Source organism: Triticum urartu, chromosome 7A (assembly GCF_056163025.1).
Source record: "Triticum urartu cultivar PI428250 chromosome 7A, HENAU_Tu73, whole genome shotgun sequence".
Classification (NCBI taxonomy): domain Eukaryota; kingdom Viridiplantae; phylum Streptophyta; class Magnoliopsida; order Poales; family Poaceae; genus Triticum; species Triticum urartu.
Genome location: NC_141879.1, coordinates 661,091,984 through 661,099,973, shown reverse-complemented (window position 1 = coordinate 661,099,973; position 7,990 = coordinate 661,091,984).

Genomic DNA, 7,990 nt, shown 5'->3' with positions numbered 1-7,990 from the left:
GGTTGCGTCATCTGCACGGACTCATCGGCACCTGCAAACTGGTTTTGGAAGTATCTGTGAGCCACGGGGACTCAGCAATCTCGCACCCTCGCGATCAAGACTATTTAAGCTTATGGGTAAGGTAAAGGTATGAGGTGGAGCTGCAGCAAGCGACTAGCATATATGGTGGCTAACATACGCAAATGAGAGCGAGAAGAGAAGGCAAAGCATGGTCGATAAAAGTATGATCAAGAAGTGATCCTATAGCAACCTACGTCAAGCATAACTCCAACACCGTGTTCACTTCCCGGACTCCGCCGGAAAGAGACCATCATGGTTACACACGCGGTTGATGCATTTTAATTAAGGTCAACTTCAGGTTTTCTACAACCGGACGTTAACAAATTCCCATCTGCCCATAACCGCGGGCACGGCTTTCGAAAGTTCAAAACCCTGCAGGGGAGTCCCAACTTAGCCCATGACAAGCTCTCACGGTCAACGAAGGAATAGACCTCCTCCCGAGACGTTCCGATCAGACTCGGTACCTCGGTTCTTCAAGACAACTCCGACAATGGTAAAACAAGTCCAGCAAGACCACCCGATGCACCGACATCCCGATAGGAGCTGCACATATCTCGTTCTCAGGGCACACCGGATAAGCTAAGCGTACGGGAGCCAACGTAACCCAAGTTGCCAAGGGACGGCCCCGCACGGTGCTCTGGGTTGGACCAACACTTAGACAAGCACTGGCCCGGGGGGTAAAATAAGATGACCCTCGGGATGCGCGACTCCCAAGGGAAAAAGGCTAGGTGGCGAATGGTAAAACCAAGGTTGGGCCTTGCTGGAGGAGTTTTATTCAAGGCGAACTGTCAAGGGGTTCCCATTATAACCCAACCGCGTAAGGAACGCAAAATCCGGGAACATAACACCGATATGACGGAAACTAGGGCGGCAAGAGTGGAACAAAACACCAGGCATAAGGCCGAGCCTTCCACCCTTTACCAAGTATATAGATGCATTAATTAAATAAGATATATTGTGATATCCCAACAAGTAAACATGTTCCAAACAAGGAACAACATCTCCATGTTCCAACAAGGAACAAACTTCAATCTTCACCTGCAACTAACAACGCTATAAGAGGGGCTGAGCAAAGCGGTAACATAGCCAAACAACGGTTTGCTAGGACAAGATGGGTTAGAGGCTTGGTTCAACAATATGGGCGGCATGATAAGCAAGTGGTAGGTATCGCAACATAGGCATAGCAAAAGAGCGAGCAACTAAGCAAGCAAAGATAGAAGTGATGTCGAGGGTATGGTCATCTTGCCTGAAATCCCGCAAGGAAGAAGAACGAGTCCATGAAGAAGACAAACGGGCGTAGACGAACGGGTCCTCACAACGTGACGTTACTGGAACCAACCCGAAGAAGCAAACACCGGAAAGAAGCACACAACAAAGTAAACAACCAACACATGAACATGGTATGATATGCGAGATGCGGTATGCGATGCATATGCATGATTTTCAAGGGAATGAAAGAACCTGGCCTCAACTTGGAAATCCAAGTGTGCCACTGGAAAGGTGAGATGAAATCGCTTGAAAAGGATATAAAGAACGCCGGAATCGGAGTTACGGTTTGGAAATGGCAAACGATTCAGATATGACCACGATCTGCGATTTACAGCAAGTAGCCATCTAAATGCAACAAGACGAACATGCTACAGCACCCAAACATGGCAAAAAAATACATGGCGGGGATCCACTCATGATGCTTAACAAATGATGAACACTGAGCTACGGCCAATTCATCCATTAACAGGTTCAAACAAGCAAGGCAAAAGTGCATATGGTAAACATATTTCAGACTTAGTGAAATTAACACTTGTCTGGAATCTCAGATCAGGTAGCACTCTTTGGAGCAACAAAACTACATGCTACAGGACCTGAACATGGGAAAGTAAAACATGGCATGGAGCTACTCAAAAAGCTTAACAAAAATCCCTTAGTGACCTTGAGCCAAAAGGGATCAGAAAACACATTTGCAAGCATGTGAACATAGCAAAAGCATAATCAGTTTTCAGACTTAGTGAAAACTGGAGCATGCTGAAAACAGATATCAAGTAGGCATGTTTACGATCTTGATGCACTCACTACGGAGCAAGTCATGAAGGAAATATGCCCTAGAGGCAATAATAAAGTTATTATTTATTTCCTTATATCATGATAAAAGTTTATTATTCATGCTAGAATTGTATTAACCGGAAACATAATACATGTGTGAATACATAGACAAACAGAGTGTCACTAGTATGCCTCTACTTGACTAGCTTGTTAATCAAAGATGGTTATGTTTCCTAACCATTGACAAAGAGTTGTCATTTGATTAATGGGATCACATCATTAGTTGAATGATCTGATTGACATGACCCATTCCATTAGCTTAGCATCCAATCGTTTAGTATGTTGCTATTGCTTTCTTCATGACTTATACATGTTCCTATGACTATGAGATTATGTAACTCCCGTGTGCCGGAGGAACACTTTGTGTGCTACCAAACGTCACAACGTAACTGGGTGATTATAAAGGTGCTCTACAGGTGTCTCCAAAGGTACATGTTGGGTTGACGTATTTCGAGATTAGGATTTGTCACTCCGATCGTCGGAGAGGTATCTCTGGGCCCTCTCGGTAATGCACATCACTTAAGCCTTGCAAGCAATGCAACTAATGAGTTAGTTGCGAGATGATGTATTACAGAACGAGTAAAGAGACTTGCCGGTAACGAGATTGAACTAGGTATTGGATACCGACGATCGAATCTCGGGCAAGTAACATACCGATGACAAAGGGAACAACGTATGTTGTTATGCGGTCTGACCGATAAAGATCTTCGTAGAATATGTAGGAGCCAATATGGGCATCCAGGTCCCGTTATTGGTTATTGACCGGAGACATGTCTCGGTCATGTCTACATTGTTCTCGAACCCGTAGGGTCCGCACGCTTAAGGTTTCGATGACAGTTATATTATGAGTTTATACGTTTTGATGTACCGAAGGTTGTTCGGAGTCCCGGATGTGATCACGGACATGACGAGGAGTCTCGAAATGGCCGAGACATAAAGATTGATATATTGGATTGCTATATTCGGACACCGGAAGTGTTCCGGGTGATTTCGGAGAAAACCGGAAAGCCGGAGGGTTACCGGAACCCCCCCGGGAGAAGTAATGGGCCATATGGGCCTTAGTGGAGAGAGAGGGGCAGCCAAAGGTGGGCCGCGCGCCTCCTCCCCCCTGGTCCGAATTGGACTAGGAGAGGGGGGGCGGCGCCCCCCTTTCCTTCTCCCTCCCCACTTCTTTCCCCCTCCTAGTAGGAGTCCTACTCCTACTAGGAGGAGGACTCCTCCTTGGCGCGCCATAGGGGCCGGCCGGCCTCCTCCTCTCTTGAACCTTTATATACGGAGGCAGGGGCACCCCAGAAAGAGACAAGTTGATCCACGTGATCATATTCTTAGCCGTGTGCGGCGCCCCCGGCCACCATAGTCCTCGATAATATTGTAGCGGTGCTTAGGCGAAGCCCTGCGACAGTAGTACATCAAGATCGTCACCACGCCGTCGTGCTGACGGAACTCTCCCCCGACACTTTGCTGGATCGGAGTCCGGGGATCGTCATCGAGCTGAACATGTGCTAAAACTCGGAGGTGCCGTAGTTTCGGTGCTTGCTCGGTCGGGCCGTGAAGACGTACGACTACATCAACCGCGTTGTCATAACGCTTCCGCTATCGATCTAAAAGGGTACATAGATCACACTCTCCCCTCTCGTTGCTATGCATCACCATGATCTTACGTGTGCGTAGGAAACTTTTTGAAATTACTACGTTCCCCAACAATGGTATCAGAGCCAGGTTACGATCCTGGGACCTGTGGGTTATGGGCGATATAAGTCATACTGCTTACCAGCATGTCATACTTTGGTTCGGCGATATTGTTGGACGAAGCGGCCCGGACCGACATTACGCGTACGCTTACGCGAGACCGGTTCTCCCGACGTGCTTTGCACATAGGTGGCTTGCGGGTGACAGTTTCTCCAACTTTAGTTGAACCGAGTGTGGCTACGCCCGGTCCTTGCGAAGGTTAAAACAACACCAACTTGACAAACTATCGTTGTGGTTTTGATGCGTAGGTAAGATTGGTTCATGCTTAAGCCCGTAGCAGCCACGTAAAACTTGCAACAACAAAGTAGAGGACGTCTAACTTGTTTTTGCAGGGCATGTTGTGATGTGATATGGTCAAGACATGATGCTGATTTTATTGTATGAGATGATCATGTTTTGTAACCGAGTTATCGGCAACTGGCAGGAGCCATATGGTTGTCGCTTTATTGTATGCAATGCAATCGCGCAGTAATGCTTTACTTTATCACTAAACGGTAGCGATAGTCGTGGAAGCATAAGATTGGCGAGACGACAACGATGCTACGATGGAGATCAAGGTGTCACGCCGGTGACGATGGTGATCATGACGGTGCTTCGGAGATGGAGATCACAGGCACAAGATGATGATGGCCATATCATATCACTTATATTGATTGCATGCGATGTTTATCTTTTATGCATCTTATCTTGCTTTGATTGGCGGTAGCATTATAAGATGATCTCTCACTAAAATTATCAAGAAGTGTTCTCCCTAAGTATGCACCGTTGCGAAAGTTCTTCGTGCTGAGACACCACGTGATGATCGGGTGTGATAGGCTCTACGTTCAAATACAACGGGTGCAAAACAGTTGCACACGCGGAATACTCAGGTTATACTTGACGAGCCAAGCATACACAGATATGGCCTCGGAACACGGAGACCGAAAGGTCGAGCGTGAATCATATAGTAGATATGATCAACATAGTGATGTTCACCAATGAAACTACTCCATCTCACGTGATGATCGGACATGGTTTAGTTGATTTGGATCACGTGATCACTTAGAGGATTAGAGGGATGTCTATCTAAGTGGGAGTTCTTAAGTAATTTGATTAATTGAACTTAAATTTATCATGAACTTAGTACCTGATAGTATCTTGCTTATGTATGTTTGATTGTAGATAGATGGCCCGTGCTGTTGTTCCGTTGAATTTTAATGCGTTCCTTGAGAAAGCAAAGTTGAAAGATGATGGTAGCAATTACACGGACTGGGTCCGTAACTTGAGGATTATCCTCATTGCTGCACAGAAGAATTACGTCCTGGAAGCACCGCTGGGTGCCAGGCCTGCTGCTGGAGCAACACCAGATGTTATGAATGTCTCGCAGAGCAAAGCTGATGACTACTCGATAGTTCAGTGTGCCATGCTTTACGGCTCAGAATCGGGACTTCAACGACGTTTTGAACGTCATGGAGCATATGAAATGTTCCAGGAGTTGAAGTTAATATTTCAAGCAAATGCCCGAATTGAGAGATATGAAGTCTCCAATAAGTTCTATAGCTGCAAGATGGAGGAGAACAGTTCAGTCAGTGAGCATATACTCAAAATGTCTGGGTATAATAATCACTTGATTCAGATGGGAGTTAATCTTCCAGATGATTGCGTCATTGACAGAATTCTCCAATCACTGCCACCAAGCTACAAGAGCTTCGTGATGAACTATAATATGCAAGGGATGAACAAGACTATTCCCGAGCTCTTCGCAATGCTGAAAGCTGCGGAGGTAGAAATCAAAAAGGAGCATCAAGTGTTGATGGTCAACAAGACCATTAGTTTCAAGAAAAAGGGCAAAGGGAAGAAGAAGGGGAACTTCAAGAAAAACGGCAAGCAAGTTGCTGCTCAAGAGAAGAAACCCAAGTCTGGACCTAAGCCTGAAACTGAGTGCTTCTACTGCAAGCAGACTGGTCACTGGAAGCGGAACTGCCCCAAGTATTTGGCGGATAAGAAGGATGGCAAGGTGAACAAAGGTATATGTGATATACATGTTATTGATGTGTACCTTACTAACGCTCGCAGTAGCACCTGGGTATTTGATACTGGTTCTATTGCTAATATTTGCAACTCGAAACAGGGACTACAGATTAAGCGAAGATGGGCTAAGGACGAGGTGACGATGCGCGTGGGAAACGGTTCCAAAGTCGATGTGATCGCGGTCGGCACGCTACCTCTACATCTACCTTCGGGATTAGTATTAGACCTAAATAATTGTTATTTGGTGCCAGCGTTGAGCATGAACATTATATCTGGATCTTGTTTGATGCGAGACGGTTATTCATTTAAATCAGAGAATAATGGTTGTTCTATTTATATGAGTAATATCTTTTATGGTCATGCACCCTTGAAGAGTGGTCTATTTTTGATGAATCTCGATAGTAGTGATACACATATTCATAATGTTGAAGCTAAAAGATGCAGAGTTGATAATGATAGTGCAACTTATTTGTGGCACTGCCGTTTAGGTCATATCGGTGTAAAGCGCATGAAGAAACTCCATACTGATGGACTTTTGGAACCATTTGATTATGAATCACTTGGTACTTGCGAACCGTGCCTCATGGGCAAGATGACTAAAACGCCGTTCTCCGGTACTATGGAGAGAGCAACAGATTTGTTGGAAATCATACATACAGATGTATGTGGTCCAATGAATGTTGAAGCTCGTGGAGGATATCGTTATTTTCTCACCTTCACAGACGATTTAAGCAGATATGGGTATATCTACTTAATGAAACATAAGTCTGAAACATTTGAAAAGTTCAAAGAATTTTAGAGTGAAGTTGAAAATCATCGTAACAAGAAAATAAAGTTTCTACGATCTGATCGTGGAGGAGAATATTTGAGTTACGAGTTTGGTGTACATTTGAAGCAATGCGGAATAGTTTCGCAACTCACGCCACCTGGAATATCACAGCGTAATGGTGTGTCCGAACGTCGTAATCGTACTTTACTAGATATGGTGCGATCTATGATGTCTCTTATTGATTTACCGCTATCGTTTTGGGGTTATGCTTTAGAGACGGTCGCATTCACGTTGAATAGGGCACCATCGAAATCGGTTGAGACGACGCCTTATGAACTATGGTTTGGCAAGAAACCAAAGTTGTCGTTTCTGAAAGTTTGGGGCTGCGATGCTTATGTCAAAAAGCTTCAACCTGATAAGCTCGAACCCAAATCGGAGAAATGTGTCTTCATAGGATATCCAAAGGAAACTATTGGATACACCTTCTATCACAGATCCGAAGGAAAGACTTTTGTTGCTAAATTCGGAAACTTTCTGGAGAAGGAGTTTCTCTCGAAAGATGTGAGTGGGAGGAAAGTAGAACTTGATGAGGTAACTGTACCTGCTCCCTTATTGGAAAGTAGTACATCACAGAAAACTGTTTCTGCGACACCTACACCAATTAGTGAGGAAGCTAATGATAATGATCATGAAACTTCAGGACAAGATACTACTGAACCTCGTAGATCAACCAGAGTGAGATCCGCGCCAGAGTGGTACGGTAATCTTGTTCTGGAAATCATGCTGCTAGATCATGATGAACCTACGAACTATGAAGAAGCGATGGTGAGCCCAGATTCCGCAAAATGGCTTGAAGCCATGAAATTTGAGATGGGATCCATGTATGAGAACAAAGTATGGACTTTGGTTGACTTGCCCGATGATCGGCAAGCAATTGAGAATAAATGGATTTTCAAGAAGAAGACTGACGCTGACGGTAATATTACTGTCTACAAAGCTCGACTTGTCGCAAAAGGTTTTCGACAAGTTCAAGGGGTTGACTACGATGAGACCTTCTCACCCGTAGCGATGCTTAAGTCTGTCCGAATCATGTTAGCAATTGCCGCATTTTATGATTATGAAATTTGGCAGATGGATGTCAAAACTGCATTCCTGAATGGATTTCTGGAAGAAGAGTTGTATATGATGCAACCGAAAGGTTTTGTCGATACAAAAGGAGCTAACAAAGTGTGCAAGCTCCAGCGAACCATTTATGGACTGGTGCAAGCCTCTCGGAGTTGGAATAAACGCTTTGATAGTGTG